Source organism: Leptonychotes weddellii, chromosome 9, assembly GCF_054177405.1.
Source record: "Leptonychotes weddellii isolate Sample4059 chromosome 9, ASM5417740v2, whole genome shotgun sequence".
In the NCBI taxonomy this organism is placed as follows: Eukaryota; Metazoa; Chordata; class Mammalia; order Carnivora; family Phocidae; genus Leptonychotes; species Leptonychotes weddellii.
Genome location: NC_138377.1, coordinates 549,614 through 573,185, shown reverse-complemented (window position 1 = coordinate 573,185; position 23,572 = coordinate 549,614). Strand labels below are relative to the sequence as shown.

The 23,572-nt window shown below is 60.5% G+C and overlaps 1 protein-coding gene and 1 long non-coding RNA gene across 2 annotated transcripts in view; one reads left to right on the top strand and one right to left on the bottom strand.

Moving 5' to 3' along the window:
• Positions 1-3,208: 3,208 nt before the first annotated feature.
• Positions 3,209-10,172, bottom strand: LOC145723341 (uncharacterized). Its single transcript, XR_014148258.1, has 3 exons — positions 4,493-10,172; positions 3,845-3,945; positions 3,209-3,385 (listed from the first exon to the last, which is right to left on the bottom strand). It is a non-coding gene; the product is annotated as an uncharacterized LOC145723341 (long non-coding RNA).
• A 10,163-nt stretch (positions 10,173-20,335) lies between these two features.
• INF2 (inverted formin 2) overlaps positions 20,336-23,572 on the top strand; it is a 25,001-nt gene continuing 21,764 nt past the window's right edge. The window contains exon 1 of the mRNA XM_081829806.1: positions 20,336-20,464. The gene's annotated coding sequence lies outside the window, so the exon portion shown is untranslated. The remainder of the gene's footprint in view (positions 20,465-23,572) is intronic.

The following is a 23,572-nucleotide window of genomic DNA, read 5'->3' as shown; positions in this document are numbered from 1 at the left end:
GTCTTTAAGCTTCGTCGTGAAGTGGAGCCAACCTCCAGGAGGGCCTGTGTGTCCTTGGTGCCCAGTGTTCCTGCCCCTGTGTGTTCCCACCCACGTCAGATCAGGCTCCCCGGGGCGCACAGCTGCACGTGGGGGATGTCGCACTGTTGATTTCTGGGGCGAGGTCATAAACTGGACTGCAGCCTCCCCTAGATTTCTCGGACACTTGCACGGGGGGAGCCAGCCGCCATGCGGTGAGGATGCTCGAGGGGCGCGCACCGAGGGGCACGCCCACCACAGCTTGCCCTCCGTGCGAATGGTCGCCTTGGAGACAGACCTGGAGCCCCAGTCGCACCTTCAGATGACAGCAAGCCAAGCAACATCAGAGCCCAAGTGGAAGCCAAGCCCGAGCTTGCAGGGGGCATGTCAGATAGTAACTAATTTTTGTTTTACGCCACTGAGTGCAGCCTCCAGTAACTGATCAGGCACTTCCCCTGCCCCAGGGGGCTCCCCAGGGCATCTCCACTTGGTCCCCCGTATCTTTCAGCTTCTCTCCTCCATCTTCAGTCTCATCTTGCTGTGGTTTCCTCTGCCCTTCCGGGGCTCCCTCTGCCCCTACAGCTTGCCCCTGGCTCAGCCGTCCCCGTCCTGCTATTTGTCATCTACCATCATGCTTGCCAAACCTAATGCTTCCCCTAGGTTCCTTTTCTTGTGATTTTTTCTGGCTTGTTAATTTTTTGAAGGATTTTTATTTATTTATTTGAGCAAGAGCTCGAGAGCGCACAAGCGGGGAGAGGGGCAGAGGAAGAAGCAGACTTCCTGCCGAGCAGGGAGCTCGACGTGGGCCCGATCCCAGCACTCTGGGATCACCACCCGAGCCGAAGGCAGCCGCTCAACCGAATCAGCCCCCCAGGCGCCCCTTCTTGCTTCTTATTGATAATGTACTCCTTCATCTACTTAAATAGATCTCTTTGATTTTATGTCCTCGTGCTTATTTACACTCTTGGTCCATCGTTCCGCGATGGGGCTTCACACGCTCTGCCTTGGAAGTGGCTGTCTTTCGTCCTCTGGGCTGTGGTCCGGGAGCCTCGGGCTACTCTGGCCAGAGAATGTGTGTCTGGCTCCCGCGAGCTGCCCGGCCTTGTCCTATTTCCTCGGAGCCCGAGGAGGACGGGCGATGTGCCCCCGCCTCTGTGATACAGCGACAGGTAACAAGAAATACGCGTTTGCTCTACATCCTGTTTCTGGCTCACAGTTCCTCAAACCCTAGGGAGTTTCTAAGTGAGGAGGGCCATTAGGGTGTCTTTGGCATGATAATGAGGTGATGTTGGAAAGCCCCTAGGATGGGACTGGTTGCCAGGGGCCGCGCCACGTGATCAGAGGGCTGGAACATTCAGTCCCACCCCCTGACCTCTGGGGAGGGGAGATGGGCTGGGGTTTCAATCAATCACCAACGGCCAATGATTTAATCAATAGTGGCTGTATAAGGAAGCTTCTATAAAATGCCAAACAGGATGGGGTTGGGATCAGAGAGCTCTCGGTTGCTGAACCCTCGGAGGTTGGGGAGAGTGCCGTGCTCAGGGGGCATGACGAAGCTCTGCCCCTTCCCTCCCCTCGCGCTACGCACCTCTGCGGTCCTCTGTCCCAGAGTTATAATAAACCGGTGATCTAGTAAGTGAAGTGTTTCCCTGAGTTCTGGACTCGCAGAGGGGGTCGCTGAAATCTCTGATCAGTGGGTCAGAAGCACAGTGACCGCCCGCCACCGGCATCTTAAGTGGGGGGAGGGGCCGTGGGTGGGACAGAGCGTTTACCCGCAGGGTCCTGATGTAGTTTTGGAATGCGGATGAGGCCGGGAGCACACGGCCAAGAAAGAATTCTTGAGACATCTTTGGTGCAAAAAGGTGATTTTATTCAAGCACAGGGACAGGATCCGTGGGCAGAAAGGCCCGCCGCGCTGGGGCTGCGAGGGGTGGCTGATGATATACTTGGGGTTTGGGGGTGGTAAGGACACAGGGAGGTGTCCAAAAGGACTTTGATCTGTTAAAGAGGACTCTCGGGATACCGGAGGCCTGGCCATGGTCAAGCTAAGGTCGTTTTTCCCTCTAGTAAAACATCAACACTGAGACAGTTGGGAGCTTCCTGGAGGGGAGGGGGCGGTTAGGGCCCCAGGAAATTGAGCTAGGCTATTGCTAAGAACGTTTTTTCCTTGTAAACCACTAAGACACTGGTAAACTGTGGGAAATTCCTGTCCTGCTGGACTGTGATCTCTATCCGGGAACCATTTGCAGCCGGGAGTGCCTGGGGCACGTCACACTATCCCACCTGTCCGCGGAGGGAGGGGTCCGGGGGTGGGGGGTCCGCTTGTGCTTTGTCCTCCACTTGCCTTCAGCTCCCTCATCCGTCGGAGGCCGGCGCCAGGTGGAAGTGTCAGAACTGAGGGGAGTTGTAGGGTGCCCAGCGGATGCATGGGACCTGGTGTCAGAAGCATGCTCCCCCTGTAAGTGCTCTTAGCGAGCCCCCTGGTCAGAGCTTCACTTTAAACCCCCGCCCACCCACCCACCAAGGGCTCCCGAACTACTAATCCCCTGGGCGTGGAGGCAGAGGGTGGAGGTGGGTGCCAGAGCGGCTGTCCTCCTGTTCTCAACAAGCCCTCATACCTGCAGGTGCATCCACCCCTGCAGCCTCGCCCTGGGGGCCAGCCCCCCACCTCCTACTGTCCCCTCCCCATCTCCCTGCAGCCCCTCTCCTCCCACAACTCACCCTATTCAAGAACGTCAGTCCCCGGGGTTTCCCACTGGGGTCTTGTTTGGTTTTTCTGGTTCCCTAAATCCATCCTTATCTGCTGTGGTGGCTTTCCCAGGTTGAGTGGGAAAGAGCCCGTATTCGCCATGAATCGGGACAGGACACAGAAGACAGGCCGTGGAGGTGCCCTGGTGAGGAAGACGGCCCCCGAAAGCTCTGCTCCGCTCTCCTGCTATCTGAAATGTCACTGCATGATGAGGTCTTAGCCCCTGCAGAGTGGGCACCTGTGGCTGGTTAGAGGGGGCCCCTGGGACACCTGCCCATACGTGGATGAGGTCATTCTGTCATCTCTGGACAGGGCCTGGGGAGCGCGGGCTGGGGAGGCTGGGACCACCCCCCCACCAGTACGCTCATGCACACACACAACCTTCACCATCTTCTCACGTGGCGTTTTCTTTTTTTTTTTTAAGATTTTTATTTTTGAGAGAGAGAGAAAGAGCATGAGCACAAGAGTGGGGGAGGGGCAGAGGGCGAAGCAGACTCTCCGCGGAGCAGGGAGCCCGATGCGGGGCTCGATTCCAGGACTCTGGGATCATGACCTGAGCCGAAGGCAGACGCTTCACCGACTGAGCCACCCAGGCGCCCCTCTCATCGCATTTTCAAGCTGGGAAGGAAAAGGAATCCAGGGCAGGGAGGGAGACTCTCCCAGCTTAAGTTATTCACCAGCCTCAATCAATAAACAAGAGCCCACGGCACTTATCAGAAAGTGTTTGAATTTCTCTTTGACCAGAGAAGTAATCATCCCGCTGGACCCACGTGTCCCACTTCCAAGGGGAACGCGCTGTCCCCACGGCCCCAGGCCCGGGACTGGGCCCCTCCCCACGGAGGCCCCACAGAGGCCCTGCCAGCACAGACCTGGAAGAAAGAAGCCAGGGAACTCCCGGAGACTGAGCCAGAATCCAGGGAGGGGTGGACCTGGGGCCACCTGCCGGGGAGGTGACAGGGAGGGTGGGGATCCCCGCAGGAAGCTGCCCCTCCTGGACCCGAGCACCACCATCCTGTCTGCAGGCCCTGGTGTGGTGGCTGCCTGTTGGGGGGCTGCATCATGTCCCCCCAGACTCACCTGTTGAAGTCCCAATTCCATTGTGGCTGGATTTGGGGACAGGACAGGCAGTGATAAAGGTTAAGTGAGGTCATGAGGTCCTGATCCTCGGGACTGGTGCCCTTATGAGAAGAGAAGGTCCAGAGCTCGATCACTATGGGAGGACACAGAAAGGAGGTGGCCTCCGCAAGCCAAGGAGGGCCTCCACCTCCCCAGAACCTGACTGCGGCACCTCGATCTTGAACCTCAGCCTCCAGAAATAAACATCTGCTGTCTAAGCCCCCGGCCTGTGGTGCTATGTTAGAGTAGCGAGCTGACCGAGGCCAACAGCAGGCCCAGGGCCCCAGGAGCAGCCCTCAGCCCCACACTGAGCTCCTCTCTGGGGCCCTGCAGCACTTAGCCCCACCCTCACCTGCCCCGCCCATGACGCTGGTTAGGCGAGTCACCCCATGGCCACTAAGGCCCCAGCTGGGCCCCAAGAATGGCTGACACCGTGTGTCCCCACCCTGGAGTGCAGTCCCTTCTCCCTCCCAACCCATCACAGGGCAGGTGACATCCCAGTACAAAGGCCTTCTGTGCCTTTGGCCAGGTGACCCTGAGGTGACCTCCTTGGCTCCCCCCTATGGCCTCTGCGGAGCACCTGGAGCAGGGCGAGGATTTGCCGCCCACCTGGCGCCCCGGCCCCGAGACTGAGTGATCTGGGCATGCCTCTCAGAACCTTGCGTCCATCCTCTAGCCTGGAAACACGTTCCTCTGATTAATCTGTTATCCACAGCACACTGGAGGCCAGAAAGAGGCACGGAGGAGCTTCGTGAGAGGCGGAAATTCTCCCCATCTTGTTCCGGGCGTGGGTCGCACGGGTCTGTCTGTCAAACCTCATCAGGCTGCTCGCTATAGGCGTATGGACTTCACGTAAGTCGTACCGCAAAAACACAGCCCAACAAAACAGTCATTGTCTTGGAAAGTCAGGAAATAGGGACAACGAGAACATAGTGAATACCCAGAGCGTGATGTGTACGCAAACACACCATCACCACCACCACTGTGGATTTTGCTAACTTCTGTCAACCACAGAACGTGATCCTGTTTCCACCAATTCTAACACAATATTCTTCATGACTGTGTGACTTAATACCGTATGCATAAATCACGTGTTTTTTCAACAAATTCCCTACCGCTGGGAATTCACTGTTTCTAGGGTTTTCCTTTCAACGTTGTAAACTGCCATCCACATCCTGGAGCTCGATCTTTGTGCACATTCTGAATCATCATCTTGAGATAAGTCCCAGGATTGGTATCACTGGGGCAAAAGGCACTCATGTTTTAAAAGTTTGAGTTTTTGTGTTTTTTTAAATGCCATGTGGAAAGCAGTGATTTCAACAGACTTTCTGCTCCTGCCTTTCATTGGATCTTTATTCCCCGGGGAGGCTGGTGGTGCTGGGCCTGGAGGGCGGGAAGGGGCGGGTCCCCCGTGGAAGGCGTCACTCCTGCTGGCGACCAAGAGGGGCCGCACACACTAGAGCCTCGCAGCTAAGTCTCAGAGAGCTGTGGGGCTGTGGAGACCTAGCCCACTAGGGGAGAGCCCACACAGCCAACGATGGTGGCCATCCTGCTACCAGGAGCGTTTCTCAGTTCCGGGCGCTGGACCAAGGCCTGGGCTGGGCCCGGGCAGGGAGCCAAAATGACAGAAGGAGAACCCAGAGGAGCTTCCCACAGCCAGAGGGGCAAAGGTGACAAAACTGGAGGCTTCGGGGTCCTCGGACACACCGTTGGTCCCACCCACCCCAAAACACTTGTGAAATCTTGGTGCAGTATCCAGCAGGAGGCTGGGCCCCACCAGGCTCCTGGTTGAATCTCTGATGAGACCAGTCCCTGAACCGAGTCTAGCCAGAGCAAGACCGAGTCTCACCAAATGACTCTCCATCCTGCTCTGGTCCATCCTGACTGGGCTGTGGGACCCAGCCCTCCTCCATCCTAACTGCCCGAGGGTTGCTCCCAGCAATGGCCAAGTGGCTCCAATTGGACCAGGTCTGGTGCAGAAACATCCACAATCACTGGACATAAAGACAACTGTCCAACAGCACAGAGAACAGCCATACCCAGACAGAGGCTGTAGGACATAGACACTCAGGGCACAGGACTCACTGGGTAAGTGTCCCAGGCTTGTGCCTCTATGTCTGAGAGCAGGCCAAAACCCTGATGGAACCCACAGGCTTGCTGGCTTGAAGAATCAGAGGATGTAGTTGGGGGTGACCACAGCAGCTGGAAAGTGAGGGATGACCCCAGAAAGGGAGCCCCAAATGCTCCCTGAGGAATTCTGCTCAAACTTCTGGCTGGTCTGTGAGCTACGCTTGCACAGGACAGATTCCAAGCAGCTCAGTTAACAGCACAGAGATTTTACACAGAGGGGACAGTGTTTACAGTTTGAGTCCAGTTCAGTTAACCCCTCAATAAAGCAAACAAACAAAAAGAATGCTCTGAAAGAGAACACAACAGAGCCCCAAACCCCTACAACATATCGGTCATGATGTGCAGGACACAACCCCAAATCACTAGACACACAAAGCGGGAGGACATGTGACCGACACCCAGGAGAAGCCAGAAGACAAAGGAATGGCTCCTCAGAGTGCAGACAGTGGGGGAAAGGTCAGCCAAAAACACCGTCCCGAGGGGAAAGTGGAACAAACACAGAGAACCCGTCTTCCCTGGCCCTGCGCTAAGAGGAATACCGGAGGAAAGGCTAAAGGAAAATGATTCCAGGTGTAGGCCTGAGACTGTAGGAAAACGTGAAGACGTGATGACATTTGTGGACAAATTCAAGCGAAGATACACAGTGCGCAACAGTGCTCGTAACACTCTGTGGAGTCTGAAACACAAGTAAAACTATGGACATCACAGCCAGAGTGGAGGGCGGGTGGTGGGGCGTTTGCTCTACAAACGTGCAGCAAAGCCTCAAAGACTTATGTCCAGAATGTGAAAATATGTCAAGAACACCTGCAAATTAACAAGAAAAAGGTAGACAACTCTACAGGAAAATGGGCAAACAGACTTAAACGTCACAAAGGAGGAGTGTCCGGAGATCAGTAAACATATAAAAGGTGCCCATTTCACTAACCGGCCTGGAAATGCAGATTAAAATCCCAGCGTCATACCACAAACCCACAGAAGGGTCAACCTGGAAAACACGAAATCTTCCAGTTATTGACAAGGATGTAGACTTCGCGGGTGACGGAAGCACAACAGCACCACTGCCTTGGAAACGCGTTTGGTGGCATCTGTGAGAGCTGAACGTACGCAGGCACACACCTGAGATTTACCCAGCACAAACGACACCGACCAGAACGCTCAGAGCAATACAAAGGCCAAAAGCCAGAAGGCCCTCCATCAGTAGTGACTCGGGTGAATAAACGGGGGGTCATATCACCCAGTTCATAGATTTTGATAAGGATTAAGTTAGATCTTTCAGGAGGAATGTGGACGTGTCTATCACCCTATTGTTTCACCGGCTGAACAGGACAGGGTTACAGATAACACAGAATGCCCAGTTAAACCTGAATTTCAGACAAACAACAAGTAAGTTTCAGCCTAAGTATGTCCCATGCAATATCTGGGACCTACTTATACCAAATATTGCATAGGACATACTTATATACTTATACCAAAACAGTATTCATTGTTTATCTGAAATTCAAATTTAACTGGATGTCCTGTATTTTTATTTACTAAATCTGACAACCCTACTCAAGGGCATTGCTGTGACTTTGCCTAACTGGTTTAACAAGTACCAACCTGCACCCAGCACAAGGCAGGCTTTCAATAAATATTGGATGGATGGATAGATGGGTAGATGGGTGAATGGTAGGTGGGTGGGTGGTTGGATGTGCAGCTGGGTGCATGGAAGGGTGGATGGTGAGTGGGTAGGTGGATGGATAGATGGATGAGTGGCTGGCTGGATGGGTGGATGGATGGATGGTGGGTGAGAGGGTAGGTGGATAGATGGGTAGATGGATGGATGGTGGGTGGATAGATGGATGGATGGATGGATGGATGGTGGGTGGGTGGGTAGGTGGATGGATGGATGGGTGGGTAGGTGGATGGATGGATGAGTGGACGGATGGATAGATGGATGAGTGGATGGATGGGTGGATGGATGGATGGATGGTGGGTGGGTGGGTAGGTGGATGGATGGATGGATGGATGGATGGATGGATGGATGGATGGTTGGTGGGTGGGTAGGTGGATGGGTGGATGGATGGATAGATGGATGAGTGGATGGATGGGTGGATGGATGGGTGGATGGATGGATGGTGGGTGGATAGGTGGGTGGATGGATGGATGGTGGGTGGGTAGATGGATGGATGGATGGATGGTGGGTGGGTGGGTAGGTGGATGGATGGATGGGTGGGTAGGTGGATGGATAGATGAGTGGATGGATGGATAGATGGATGAGTGGATGGATGGGTGGATGGATGGATGGATGGATGGATGGATGGATGGATGGATGGTGGGTGGGTGGATGGATGGATGGATGAATAGATGGATGGATGAGTGGATGGATGGGTGGATGGATAGATGGATGGTGGGTGGATAGGTGGATGGATGGATGCATGGATGGATGAATAGATGGATGGATGAGTGGATGGATAGATGGATGAATGGTAGGTGGGTGGGTATGTGGATGGATGGATACTGGATACTATAATGGTTTTGACAGCAAACAGCCTTAAGTATCCCATGACAGAGTCAGGGTGAAGCAAAGGAAGTGCCTGCAGATAGGAAGAACCCCAGCTCGAACACATCTTACCATGTCTGGGATTAATCTGCTCAGCTTCTGTATCTATCAGATGGAAATGCTCTGCTGTGCCCCAGGCAGGAGGAAGCCCAGTGTGCTGGGGCATGGGCCAGGTATCCTTGACATGGGAAGGAGGGAACCTGCCTGCAGGCTTCAAAGCCTTCCCAGCCCCTACCTGATTTCACATAAAAGGTGACCTCTCAATTCCCAGCACCAAGGAGCTGCTCCCAGACAGCTGGCCACCCCCGTGGCCAAGGCCAAGCTTACCAGCTTCTCCCGGCTGCCGTTCAGAGGCTTTCTCAGTGCTGGTGTCCAGTCAGATACACCTCTCCCACCTGGAGGTCCTGAGCCCCGGGAGCCACATCTTTCGAGAGAGGCCCACCTCCATCTGTAGGGAAGGGGCTCCTATCGGTTGGTTGGGCCCACAGCACCTGTAGAGATCTTGCTAACCAGCCCTCCTCTTTTGGAGAGCTGCCCTCTTGTGGAACCACGGTCTTGTGGAAAGCAGCCCACACCCCCGGCCCCCAGTCACAGAGAATGCCTGAGGGTAGAGGGCATCTCCCCGGGTTGGGGGCGCATCATCACCACATGGACCTACCTACAAGGGCCCTGGGCAAGGAGCAGTGGGGTGTAGGCAGACAGGGCCAGCGGGCGGGGGACACAAAGCGGACCAGGGACAGGGCGCCCCACTGAGATAGGAGCTAGGAAGAGGCCCCCTCCCATCCCCGTGGGACTTCGGTGGGACGATCCCTCTTTCTCTCCTTGCCTCCTTCAGGTTGGGTTTCTTTCAGCCAAAAGGCTCCTGCCTACTTCCGCATCTCCGAACCAGACCGCACAGGGTCGGAGGGCTGGCCCTCACCGGGACTAGGCTTAGCCCTGTGGGCACCTCCACCAGCCTCAGGGGCCAGGGTGCCATGCCCCACCGTCTGGTGGCTTCCTGCTGGCTCTGACATGGCAGGGGCAGTGCACGATCACCCCAAACACCCCTTGCCCCGCCAGCCCCATCTTAGACAAGAAGCCAGAAACCCAGAGAGACAAATAGCACACCTAAGAAGCCGGGGAGGGGGGCGGGGGAGGGGGTGGAGCCCTGTCTGAGCCCCTGCAGGATTCTTCCTGGCAGCGTGGCATCAACTACACTCAGCCCAGCCCCTCCCACAGCTGCCCAGAGTGGCGGTGCCAAGGTTCCCAGGGCCCCAGGGGACAGGGGACATCTGCACCACTACAACACTTGGGGGAGGGGGGTTTGGTACTCCATCCCCCTGTGCTGTGCTAAGCTCAGGACAGTCCTGCAGACTCTGGGGTCCCTGAACTGGGGTAGGGGAGTCCCCGGGGAAATCCCCGAGAAGCCCCTTGGCAGGAGCCCCCCCCCCGCCGCGTGGCCTGGTTGTCTATGAAGAGCATGGGACACCCCTCCCCACTGATCGGAGGGCCCTGTGGGGGCCGAAGTGAGAGCTGCTTTGGGAAAAAAAACCCACGCCTACCCCAGCCAGGCCCAGGAAAGGCCCGAGGTGAGGCGCGCCCCCTCCTCCCCCACCAGCCCTCTACCCGCTCCTCCTCCTTCTCTTCCCAAGGAGACAGATGGTGATGGAAACGGCCTCCTTCGTTTTCCGGAGGATGACTCAGACCGCAGCTGCTTCCTCAGCCCCACACAGCAGCCTGCAGCCTGCCCTCCCCCGTCCGGGAGCACCCCACCCCACCCCACCACCCCTCCCGGGACAATGCTGGGCAGAGGGGCTGCAGAATCTCTGCCCTGACACCCCCCTCCCCAGGCCTGGGTGGGGAAGGGCTGCGGGTCCCACAGCCTGGGCTGACCCCAGGCGGCCCCAGCTGCACACCCATCCCCATCCGAGTAGACACCTCGAAGCCTCTCACTTCCCGCCCACCCGCTGACGTCAGCACCCCGGGGCAGCAGGAGGACCGTGTGTTCTGGGCTCCCCCAGTGTCCCAGGGTGGGGAGAGATGTGGGGAGGAGGGCAGGGGAGAGGCAGGGGCTGGGTGGCCCAGCGGAGCCCTGGTTCTCAGGGACACTGGGAGAGGCATGAGTGGAGGGGGAGGGGAGGGCTAGGAGGGAGCCCCGAGGGAGAAGAACAAGAGAAGTTTCCAGAAGCAAGAGGTCCAGAGGTTACTGTGGAATGCGGCAGGAACCAGACAGACCAGACTCCTCCAAGGAAAATGTGAGCCAGAGCCCAGCACGGCAGACCCACCCAGGGATTGCCCCTGGGGACATAAACCCGACCCCTCAACTCAGAACGGGGTTCTCACTCAGAGCTCGGGGACAGCTCTCCCCCCTGGAAGCCCCCCAGGACCGTTTGGCGGGACCCCTACCAGCTCCTTTTCCTCTCCCCTCCTGCCATGCCACAGAACCTCCCTCCAGGACAAGGTCACACATGCATGCACACTGTCTAGCTCGGGGTATGGAAATCAGAAGGCCGAGTTAGAGTCCCTCTTCCCTGCCCCGTGGGAAAGAGCAGCAGTCACCCCACCCCCACCCCCTATCGTCCCGCGCCTCCCCCCACTCCCAGTGACTGCTGTAGAAACTGAGCTCGGGGAGGTTCGGTCCCTTTGCCCAGGGGCCCTAGACCCCAGACCACAGTAGGCACTGCCCTCCGCGGGAACATCCACTCAGGTAGGGCCTGGGCGGGTGGCCGGGACTCAGACGGGGGGCCTCCACCTTCCAGCCGGGGAAGTCTGCGGAGGTCCCTGGGGCGCTAGGGCTCCCACAGAGGGTCCCCTGACAGCTGAGCAGACTCCAGCACCCTCCTCGTGTTCCTCCCTCTGTGCTGCCCCCGCACTTTGAGCTTCAGGTTCCCTAAGTCGGGAGTAACAAAAGCCCCCTCACCTCCTGACCAGGTCAATGGGAGGAGGGTGGGGGGCTGTGGACGGGAGGGGGCCCGGGTGCTGAACAGCTGGTTTTCTCCAGGATGGGAAATGCCGACTGCAGGGTGGAGCCCTGTTCCAGCAGGGACACCCAGACGTGAGCTTCGAGTCAGGCCCTGGCATCTGTCCTCCATGTGGCCTTGAGTGAGCTCTTAGCCCCTTGGACCCTGGGTGCCCATCTGCTGACAGGTGGTGACACCACCTGGACAGAGCCGTGTGACAGTGGACTGGGCTGAGCCCCGGCAGGCACCCTGGGTCGCACGCTGAGCCCCCTCTGTGTGCACCTGCGGCTCTGAGCGCCCTTCCAGGGCAGGGCCTGGGGCTCCTCCCCACACTCTGCCCTCTGAGCGTCCCACTGCACATTCTGGAGCTGTGGGCACTGACCCACATCCTCACGCTGAGGCAAACCCCAAGGCCGGGCCCTGGCTGAGCCACCCAGGCAGGGCCAGAGGCACAACCAAGCACCCGGGTCCCAGGCCTGGCAGGCCCTGCCAAGGGCTGTGGGGGAGCCAGTTGCCCCTGGAAAGACCTGACATGGGGTGTCTTGAGGTCATGGTTAAGCAGAACTGAGGCCTCAGAGGAAGTCAGCACGGCGGTCAAGAAGGGCTCCCAAGTGTCCCCAACCTTTGTAAACTGCCACGTGCCCCATAAACCTAAGCTGACCTCATCCACAGCAAATGCCGGGGGGCCTGGCTGGCTTCACTGTTGGGCATCCCTGTCTCCCGTGGTCTTTCTGGACAGTCAGTCAGGTGGCGGCCCATTCTCCCTGCGGCAGAAGCCGGAAGTTGACCTCCGACACACACTCAGGCCACGTGCAGACTCACACTCAGCTCTAACCCTACCAGCTCCCGCCAGGTTGGCCCTGCCTCCCTGCCTCCCTCCCCACACCCAGGGGATCTTTCCCCATAAGGCTGGTCCCCCTCCCCATCCCTGCTCAAGCCCTTTCTGCCCCTTCCCCTGCCCTCCCTGCCCTGTTCCCTGGCTTGTCCAGAAGAGCCTTCCCTGACTCCCCCAGCCCGCACCCCTCAGCTCCCAGGCTACAGTGGCCGGCTGGTCCACACCGGGCCGCTGGAGGGCTGCTCACTCCCACCCCAGCCTCCACAGCACGCCTCTCCTTTTCACAGACGGTGAAGGCCGCTGCTCAGAGGGTATCACACCCCTCACGCCATTCGACCCTCCAGCAGCCCTGGGTGGGACCCGCACCTCCACTGGTGTTCTAATGGGGCCCCCAGCTCCAAGCAGCAAGGGTACCCGCCCAGGACCTAGCAGCATATGAGCACAGAACCAGGATCTGGTGGCTTCAGTGCTCCCAGGCTGGACCACTGGGCCACACAGCCCACCGTCCTCAGGGCATAACCAGCCCCCAGGCAGGTCAGGCCCACTTCTGGACTGCGGCTCATGGGCTTGCACTCCCCGTCTGCACAGGGCCACACAGGTGGCGGTCAGACTGCAGCTGTCCGCCCCCCGGCCTCTGCACCCCCCACCTCCCACACATGCCCAGCCTGCCCATCCCTCTACTCGCCACCCCCCAAACCAGCAGCCACTCCAGGGAAGCGGGTGATGATTCAGGCCTGAGTCAGCAGCTTTGGGAGAAGGACTTGGCCACCTCTCTGCCGGCACAAGGCGGGAGGCGGGGAGAAGAGTCCAGGCTCTGTTAGCTCGGGTCAGCAGGGTCCCCCGGCCAGCACTGAATCAGCCACAGCCCTGCTGGGTACTGGAGCCCAGAAACGCTCTCCTGCAGAAGCTACACACACAGGCCCCATCGGCGGGGAGGTGGGTCCAGACCACTGGGAGCCAGTGAGCGGAGGTCTCCTGGCTGGAGGATGGCCTTCTGGACCCACTCGGACTGCAGCCCCCCACCCAGTGGAAACGGAGCTACAGGCTGATGCACTCACTCAGCAAACATCCCTTGGCGCCCTCCACGGCAGGTCCTGTGCTGGGAGAGCAAACGTGGGGGCGGGGGCAGGGCGCCAAGCGCTGGGGCTATCCCCAACCTGGAATGCGCAAAGAAATGGCTCTAGCTCTCAGCAGGGAGGGGTGTGAAGGGCTCCCACGAAGCTAAAGCAGGGAGGGGGCCCCTTGCTGTCCCGCTTGCGCCGGCTTTGAATCTGGACCTCACGCAGTCGTCTGTGCTCAGTAAGTCAACAACAGACGCGATTTAAGATGGGAAAAAGACAAAGGGCATCCTGGTGACAGCCATGGGCAGGTGCCATGCATGTTCCTTGCCTCCATGGACTCGATGTGGTGTTGGCTGCTGCTGGCTGGGCCGGCGTGGGCTGGGGACACGTCTGGAAGGACCAGCCATAGAAGGGCTCTGGCGGGCGCTCCCCCAACAGCCAGATGCCCCCGACTTGGCAAAGGGCGCAGCTGTGCACACGGTCAGGAGACCATTCGCCAGCGCTCCGCCCATCATATTAGAACTAGATTTTCCAGTTAATTTAAAAAATATGGCCAAAGGAATAAGGAATCGGTGGATTGAAGGAAATGGGGGTGCCACCTGGGGAGGCCCCAAAGGGCTTCCCTGGAGAGGGACACACACTGAGTCGGGGAGAGCCTGGGGGGGTCCTAAAGGGCACACATCACAGGGACAGCCCGGGGTTCATGCTGAGGGATCCCTGCAGAGCTACGGTGGGAGGAACTCACTCAGAACTCCCCCACCCTGCACCTCCACCCCACACCCCTTCAGCCACACCTGGCCTGGAAACCACAGGCTAATCATACACAAGCCTGTGCCGGAAAGAGAGGTCAAAGTTCAGCGGCAGAGAAGGGAGATCAGGGACTCTCCCAGGGACCCGACTAGTGGAGAGGCAGAGAGTCTCCCCAGAGGGAGGTCCAGGAAGGGCCAGAGGGAGTTGGGGAGGGAGGGGGTCAGGCAGTGCGGGGTGGGGGCCGCCCCTGCAGAGCCAGCAGCTTAGGAACTGCTGTGGCCAGTGTCTGCAGAAGGACCAAATTGGGGTTTGAGCTTTTTGGCTTTTTTTTTTTAACTCTCAAACCTCCGGCTGCTGTACAGGATACATCCTGGGCCCTGCTGGTGCTCGGGAAGGTACGGGGCGGGGCTGAGGAGAGCCGGGAAGGACTGGGGGCAAGACCTGGGGGGCGGGGAGGCTTTGGGAGTGGAGCAGGCCAGCTGGGGCACAAGGAGCCCCTTCCCCACCTTGGACTGAATCTGTCAACTCTATCCATGGGACAGCTTAGGTAGGTGCAAACAGGTTCTCTTCCACAAAGGTGAAGAAGCTCAGCGCCTAATTCAGGGGTGGCGGGGGCAACATGGAGGCCAGACCTGAACTTGGCTTATTCTGGGATGACAGGTGGCTGCAGTGTTGGGGGGGCCCGGGGCAGGGCTGAAGGCCAAGGGGTGGGTCAGAGTGAGGCAGGCACCAGCTGTGATTCTATTCATAAATACCTCTGTAACAGGCTCCCTCCCTAAAATAAAACCTTCAAGACCTATGAGGCCCAGGCTTGGCACCGTGTCTCTAAGAAACACAGTCCAGGAGCCGAAAACCACCAGCAAGGAATTCCAGACTTGGTCCCCATCTCTCTAAGGACACCAGGTTGAGTCCAACCCAGCAGCCTAAATGCCCTTCTCTCCCTGCCCTCCGTGCTTCTCTGAGCCCCCTCCCCTTCTCCCCTGCCCCCAGCCCTGCCTCTCCAGAGGGAAGAGAAGACCCACCCCTGAATCTGCAGCTTCAGGGCCAAGGGCAGGGTGAGTGGGAATAGTCCTGCGTGGTACAGACCCTGGGCTTGGGGTGCAGAGGGTCCCAGGTGCCTCTGCACCCTCAAAGCCCTACGGATCCCCCCGGGGATTCCATCTGGTGTGCCCCCAATTACTCCCTCCCCTCAGTTCCCAGGACCAGGGCTGCCCGTCCCACTTGTCCATCTAGACCTTCCCTGGGCAGCTGTGGCCACTGCGGGAGGCAGGGGAGGTCAGGGGCAGCGTGTCCCACTGGGGCTCTGCAGAAGCCCCAGGGCTGCTCCCTGCTTCGCAGGCTGCATCTCCAGCCATGACCCCGGGCACAAAGCCCCCTCAGGGCAGGCCACCAGCTGCCTGGGGGACCAAGGGATCACTGGCCTAGCCAGCTCAGAGAGGAGCCTGAGGGCAGCAGGCCACAGACGCAGGGACCACAGACCCAGAGACCGGCCAGCTCTGCTCGCACCCCAGCCTCCGTGCAGCTCAGCGTCCTTGGCTTGCAGAGGAGCAGGTCCCCCGTGCCTGCCCCCAGCGGTGGGGCCCCCACAGTCTCGGCAGCCCTGGGGCTTGGCGGTGGTGGTCTATGGTCACCACTAACATCGGATTTGCTTCTAGAGGACCAGGGTCAGGGTCTGCCAGCCTCTGGCCAACATGTCACCGGCTAATCAACATGTGACCTGGTTCTGTGTGTGTTTCTGGTTAGAGACACCTAATTTACTGTAGAATTGACCCCTGAAATCTGTGCTGACCCCCCCCGACACACACACACAGTCGAATATCCCCGTATAACTTTTAACTGCCCCAAAACTTGACTGGTAACACAAACCGTCAGTTAATACACATTGCGCATGCTCTATGTGTCACACGCTGTAGTCTTACGATAGACGAAGCTGGAGGAAAGAACACGTAGCCAAGAAAATCTTAAGAAGAATACATTTACGGCACCGGACCACATTTCCTGAGAAAGAATCCGCGTCTAAGTGGACCCACCAGTTCAAACCCGTGTTGTTCAAGGATCTGTACGCAGCGGGCTCGCTCCCTCTGAGCTCCGGGCCGGCCGCTCTGTAACCTGCCCCAGAAGGACGCCTCCTGACACACGTGTTCTCGGGAGGCGCGCCCCAGCCATTTCAACGGCGAAACCTCCAACAAAAGGACCAAAATGCGGAAAACGCGTTGCGGGACAGGCGGACAAGGACCCTTGCTCACAGTGTGGAGTGAGACCAGGAGGCAGGGCATCGCCTCCTCCGACCTCAGCTGGGGACCTGCTCGTTTGGGGACTCAAAGTGTTTGCGGCCCTGGGCATGTTCCCAAATGGCTGTGGTTTTAGGGTTAGAAATACGTGTTAACCAGTAGGGAAGCTCACAAACCATGAGTGTCCTATGAGTGTGTGTGGGTGTTCAAATGAAGGGGGGAGAGGCCACTCCCTGACCCAAGCCTCTACTGACCCGCCTGGCCACTGTCCCTCCTGAGAGCCGCTGTGTGGTCCCGTCTCCTGGACCCCGGTCCCTGACCAGGGGTAGGCCCCGACTGACCCCAGCCAACAGCCTGGCACTCAGGGGCTCCCTGCAGTCTGAGCTGGGAACACAGAGGATCTTTGGGAAACTCTGAGGGGCTGCCGTGAGCAGGTACTGAGGCCAAGGGGTCACGGCACAGAGGGAGAGACAGGGACGCTGGGAGGCCCTGCCTCCTACTGCAGCTCCCTGTCCGGAGGTGACCAGAGGTATGGTGTCCTTACGGACCAGCACAGAGGCAGAATGGCTGCCCGAGGTGCCGCGGCTGCTCTGGGGCAAGGCTGTACCCAGGTTCTCACTCACCAGGTAGAACTAGCCCTGAAGTAGATGACTGGATGGACCAGTGGGTGTGTGGGTGGGTGGGCAGGAGGGTGGCTAGGTGGACAGATGGACAGGTGGGTGGATAGATGGGTGGGTAGGTGGACAGATGGGTGGACGGAAGGGTGGGTAGATGGATAGATGGACAGGTGGGTGGGTAGATGGAAGGATGGGTGGACAGCTGGGTGGGTGGATGGACTGGTGAGTGGGTGTGTGGATGGATGGAATGGTGGGTGGACAGGTGGGTGGGTGGATGGACAGGTGGGTGGACGGAAGGATGGGTGGGTCAGTGGTTTGGCATGCTTTTGCTGACTCCATTCTGTAGCAGTGTCAGAGGTCATCTCAGGGCATCCCAGAAAGGAAACAAAAGGAAAAATGTTTCAAAATGAAAGCAATAAAGGGCACTCTGGGTGCTTGTCCAGGGAAATGAAACTGAAGGCCAAGCTGCTACCCAGGGTCTCTGGGCTCATGGGTGTCCCCCCAGCACGCTCAGGTTTGTCGCGGCTTTCACCTCCGCATCACATGTCAGGCAGGGAGACCGCTCTCTGAGAAATGCCCACGCCTGCCTTCCTGCTCCCAGCACAGCTCACACTGGCAGAACCAAAGCATGCTCACCCCAGTCTCCGAGTTCTGCTTCCTGACGAGAGGCGGTGGCCAGCTCTGTGCAGGTCCGGGGGGATGGGAGGGCACCCTTGCTCTGCTGGAGCGTGGAGGGGGGGCGCGTGCTCCCCCAGCGTCAGGCCCCAGCGCCACGCGGTTGCCGGCCAGCGTGTCAGAGCGGTGGGCCACGTGTTGGAGCTCCAGCGTGTTCCTTGTCCTCGGGCATCTGGGTATCCGGAGCTGGGGGTAGGCATGGGTGCACCCCCAGCTCCGAAAAGAGACCCAGGCCCCGGAAAGGGACCTGCCAGGGGGACATGGCTTCCAGAAAGAACGTCCAGCATTAGACGGGCTGAGCGTGCTGTCCTGGCTGCAGGAAGTTTCCGAGGTGGGACAGGAAACCAGGTCAGAATGAGGCCTGGATGGGGGCGTGCCTGGCTGTGTACAGTCACTAGAAGAAATGGGGACCCAGGTTGGGGGGGTCTTTTTACGTCTCGGTGGTTAAGGCAGGATGAGCCTTACAAAGCTGAGGCATGGTGGGTCAGAGCCCAAGGCCAGAGGGAAAGCCACTCTGAGAGCAGCGTCCGTACCCCAGCCTGCCTGGCCCCTGACCTCGGCCACCCACTGCACATGGACACAGACCCTCACGGACACACACTCCCTGCCGTCTTCAGCCGGCTCTGGCGGTTACCCGTTGGCCTGCAGTGAACTGACTCTGCCCACGGGGTGCGCTCGGGGTTCTGCCCACTCCCCAGGCCCCGGGGGTGAGAGCAGGGCTGCGGGGCACAGAGACCCTGCTCAACGCCGAGCTCCCAGCTCGGCCATTCTCCCAAGCCCAGGCTCAAGGCTAGAAGGTCACTCTTTCCTCCACTGCATTCTTCCATCCACCAGGTCAACAAACACACCCACTGACCGGTAGCAGGCAGGCACCAGCTCAGGAGAGCAGTGACTCAGCCGGCCCGCGTCTCCTGCCCCACCTCCAGGTCCTGCCAACGCTGGGCGTCAGGCTCTGGGATCCAGGAGAGCACGGAGAGGCCTGAAACCCAGCTCCGGGGAGGGCAGGAAGGCTTCCAGGAGGAGGCCCCGAAGCTCAGAGGGTCAGGGAGAGGGGCAGGGAGCAGGATAGGGGAGGGCTGGCCAGCCTTCCAGGCAGAGGCACACTCGCCCGTGCAAGGACTCGGCGCATTCCAAGAACTGCTGAGTCCCCATCCAGGAATGGCCATCACATCTCCGCGTCTCCAGGTTGGAGGGTGTCCAAGAGTCGGCAAGCACCTTTCTTGGCTGGCTCTCCTAGGTACTCAGGGGCCCTCATCCGGCACTGGCTTGTTGCCAGAAGCCACTCCTGCACTCTGGGGCTGACCCAAGGTTTCCTGGGCCGGGCAGAGGCTGGGAGTGGGCATTTACAGGCCCTATCCCCACCCGACAGAGGCGCACGGTGGGTCCTGGCGCAGAAGCTGGGGCAAGGCTGGGAAAGCACCTGGCCCTAAGCATCTGCACCCGGTGCACTGCCCCCTGCCTCATGCCCTTCTGTGGTCAGTCAGTCCCACCCACCCGGCCGGCCTCCCCAGGGTCTGAATTCCACAGGTCTCTGGAAAGGTTTGTCAGACAAACCCAGGGACAGGGATGCTCTAGCCACATTTTCTCATCTTGCCCTAATTACAAGCTTTAGAAGTTCCTGTCATTCTCCTTGACAGGTGGGGAAGCTGAGGCTTGAAGTTGATGTCCAGGCCAGACCCACACACTGAGCGCTGGAGCCAGGCCCTCAGGGCAGGGGCTATGTCTCCGCCGTCAGACCGGGGCTGGACAGAGCCCCACCTGCCTCCACCTGCCCCCTGATGTACCCATGGTCCCCTGGGCCCTGAGGCCTGGGGCAATCTGCTCCCTGTGAGCTCCAACTGAGGGTTAGATATCAGAAGGGACTTCCAGAGCTGGGGGCCACCTCTCCCTAGCCGGTCAGCCAGGCTTCCTGAGCCTGCTATGGGCAGGCCCACCCTGGGCAATGTGGAGGTCATGGACCAGGTCCTGCAGTCCGGCAGGATTGACGAGGCAGGGCAAGAAGAGGGGTGGCAGAGAACATGGCCACAGCACTCCTGGAGGTGGCAAGCAGGGGCAGCTTCCTCAGGCCTGTTGCCTGCAGGCCCAGCCAGTCCAGGCTGCCCCAGACCCCTCAGACCCCATCCTGGGCGGGCCTGAGAGGACTGCTGGGAGGCCCGCAGGGGAGGGACCCTCAGACGCGGGATCCAGCAGGCCAGAGCAGGGGGGTCCCGGGTAGGGGGCAGAGGCAGATGAACGACAGCCCGACTTTGACTTTGCCCCTGAGCCCTGTGGCTGAGCGGGTCAGACAGCTTGCTGCCAGTGGGGGCTGGACCTGGAGGAGGGGTCGGGGGCGAGAAGCCTGGGCGCAGGGGCGACCAGGGAGGCGGCCCGCAGTGAGGTCTGGGGTGGGGGGACCGCTTCCAGTTGTTTCCCAGGCCCCCGCTCCGTGTGCTCCGCCCCCACCGCCGCCCCCGCCCGCCAGGAGTAAGGCCAGCAGGGTGGGGAAGGGGCGACCTCTGAGGGCGGTGGCTGCGGGGGTACCGCCCCGCGAGGGGAGAGCCCCGCCGCCGGCGCCCCTGGGCCGGGCGGGGCGGGGCCTCCCGGCGACCCCGCCCCGACTCCGCCCCGGGCCGCGCCCGCTCCCCACGTGGCCGCGGGCTGGCGGGGCGGGGCGGCACCTCCTCTTCCGCGCGCCCCGCGCCGCGGGAGCCCAGCCCGAGCCAGCCGAAACCGAGCCCAGCCCGAGCGGCGCGGAGCCCGCGGTGGGCCGGCAGCCGCGGCCCCTGGCCCGACCCGAGCGAGCGCCGCCGCGCCCCCGCCCGGTAAGTCCGCACCTCTGCGCCCCCCGCCAGGAGCCGCAGGGGAAACTGAGTCCGAGCGAGGGAGCTCTTGGGGCCGGGGAGGGGGTTGGGGCAGCGCGGGGTGCGCCCCAGCTGGCGGCACAGGGCGGCGGGCTCGGGGCTCCCAGCTCCCGGGCGGCGCCCCAGGAGCCCCTGGCCCCAGGGCGCAGCCCACCGCGGACTGCCGACCCCCGCGCGAGACGTGGCCCGCACGCACTGCCGCGGTGGCGGGTCGAGGGTCAGCCCGGCCAACGCCCCGCCCGCTGCGGGCAGAATTTCCCCTCCCCGCGGCCGCCACATCCTGACCATGAATCAGCCACAGTTGGGAAAATAAACTTCAGCTTCGGGTCGGCAGCCCGGGTAGCCCCGCGAGGCGCGCGCCGGCCTGGGGTCCCGCCTGTGCTGTTCTGTCCGCAGCTGCCTGGGCGCGGGTGGGCGCACACGGGGCCCTGGCACCCCCACAGGCAGGCCTTGGGGGCACGAGCCCCCATCACGGCTCGGGGCTCCTCCTGTCTGGGGCGGGTAAGCCTGGGGGTGGGGGGCTGGTTCTGTGCTCCTCCAGCCCCACCCCTGAACCTCCTTCCTGAGGAGGGAACTGCGGAATGGGCATGACCTCAAGAAGGAACTGGGGTCACCATCTCCATCAGCCCCCAGCTGCTCCCGGGGAGTTCGGGCGGGGGTTCTGTGTGCCTGGCCTCCTGAGGGTCTGTAACCTAGGGCCCCAGGACGCGTGGAGGCTGGCCTCCGTTGGGCCCCAACCTGGCGGGCCACACAGGACTCCATGTGGGTGGACCTGGCCATGACCCTGCCTGGGTGAGGCGCACCCTCAGGAGAGCTGCTGTTGGGAACTTCCCTTCCCACCAGCCCCGCCTCCTGCCCCCTCAGGCAGTGGGACCTGGGCAGGACTCTTGCCTGCTCTGGGCCTCAGTTTCCCCACCTGCACCCTGAAGGACGGGGACAGTGGTTCAGGCGTGGACCTCCTCCCTGTCGCTCCCAGTGGAGAGGAAGAGACCCAGAGCAAGTGCCTCAGATGCCTCCACAGTGCTGTCCAGGGCAGGAGCCTTCGGGGACAGGGTGCTGCAGACCTAGGGTATCAAATATCCGCATTCAGTGCCAGGTCTGGAGTCTGGGGCCTCGCACTCAGTGCCCCCACTCCCTCACCAGGGCAGCACCAACGCCTGATTTAAAAAGCCAAGTTGGGCAGTAGCCCCCAGCTGACTGCTGCCCAGGCCCCACTTTCCGCCTCCCCCGAGGAGCTCGGGGGCTGACGGACAGGTCATCCGAGGGGCCCTGCTGGGGAGGGGACCAGGGTGATGTGTCTGTCAAGGTTGCACTGCTTTCCAGCAGAGAGTTAACTCTCAGGTGAGGCCCCCCCATTCTGTGGAGGTGCTGATGGCTGTCGAAGCTAATTGCACACACCCTACATGCCAGGCCCCGGGAGCTCCTAACCTTACATACACTCTGTTCACTTTTCATCAAAGTGCAGTGATTTTCCAGGCTGGAAAAGTTAGCAGGTGCCTGAGGGCTGGGGAGGGATGGAAGGCAGCCGGAAAATGTCGGGCACTGCCGGCAGGTGCAGGGCATGATGCGGTCGCCCTGGCTCTGGACCAGGGCAGGGAGTGTTCTCCAGGGCACCCAGAAGAGGAACCGGAAGGCAAAGTCCCCCCACAGTCTGAGGGTGGGGTCTGACTCAGCTGCCTGGCTCCTTTCCACTCTGGTCTTGCACACAGCGGGTATCTAGTAGTTGCATGGTTCGAGGCCCAGTGGACACAGTGGATTGGGAAAGGCATGTCCACCTCTATTTCAGGACAGTGGACAGAAGTGGGTCTAGAGGAGACAGGCCAGGATTGGAAGGTTGAGGCCAGGCAGGACCCAGTCTCTTCGGGGCTGTCCCCAGACAGCGCCACGCCTGGGGGGCCCTGGATGCCTAAGATGAGGAGGCTGGTTTCAACCCATAAGGAAGGAGTGCATGTGAGGGGGTGAGCTCCCCATCACTGGAGGTGTGAGAGCAGGGTCTGACCCCTGGCTGCCTACCAGCCTCACCCTGGGAAGGAGGGTCTTGCCCGTTCCTCCTCTGAAACGGGGCAGCCTGGTCCTGAGCGGGTGTGGGGTCTGTTAACACAGCTGCCCCATCTGCGCAGCATGTAGAGAAATCTCCAAGATGAAGGGAAGCTCTTTGGCGGTGACCACCAGCCTCCTCCCCAGCCAGGCAGGGAGAGAGGGGCAGGGCGGGCCTGCACCTTCCCCAGGTGTGACTACGGAAGGGACGGACTGGGTGTGGGGCTTCTCCGCCCCGCTCTCCCGGGTGCGCAGCGGAGCCTGGCCACGTTGCCCAGGGCCCTGAGCAGAGTCTGTGTGCAGAACGAGCCAGCCTGCCACGTTCCGCCCCACGGCCTCCGACCCTCACGCCGACCCAGTGGGGCATGGGTACTGTGACCACCATCTGCTTCACAGAAGAGGAAACTGAGGCACGGGGCTGCTGGGTTGTAGAATCAGCGGTGCCATTGTGGCAGGACGCATTTATAAAGCCCCTACTATGTGCGTCCGCTTCTGTGCTCACTCAGTGCTCAGCGGGCTAGAGTGTGGGCGCACAGGAAGTGCTTCCCCGGGGTCAAGGTGAGAACGGGCGGGCCCCGGGGGGCACCTGGAGGCCAAGGCTAGCCCCATGTCCCTCGTCACCGCCACAGAGACCCGTGGTGTCCCAGCACCACCCTCTGGGAGTAAGAGAGCTCTGTCCTGGCCAAGCAGCACCCCTGGGGCTCCCAACCGGGGAGGGCGGGCACCGGGGCACCCACCTGTGTGACTCCGAGCAGCCCACACAGACAGACGCTGGGACGGCTAGACCACACAGAGGCCCCTGCCCCGGGGCTACCTGAGGACAGGACGCCTTCTTCTGCCTGCCCCACTCATGGCCCCCTCCCACCCAGCCCTACCTCATCCCTGCAGTGTTCCCTGGTCAGGGCCCCCTCCCACCCAGCCCCACCTCATCCCTGCAGTGTTCCCTGGTCAGGGCCCCCTCCCACCCAGCCCCACCTCATCCCTGCAGTGTTCCCTGGTCAGGGCCCCCTCCCACCCAGCCCCACCTCATCC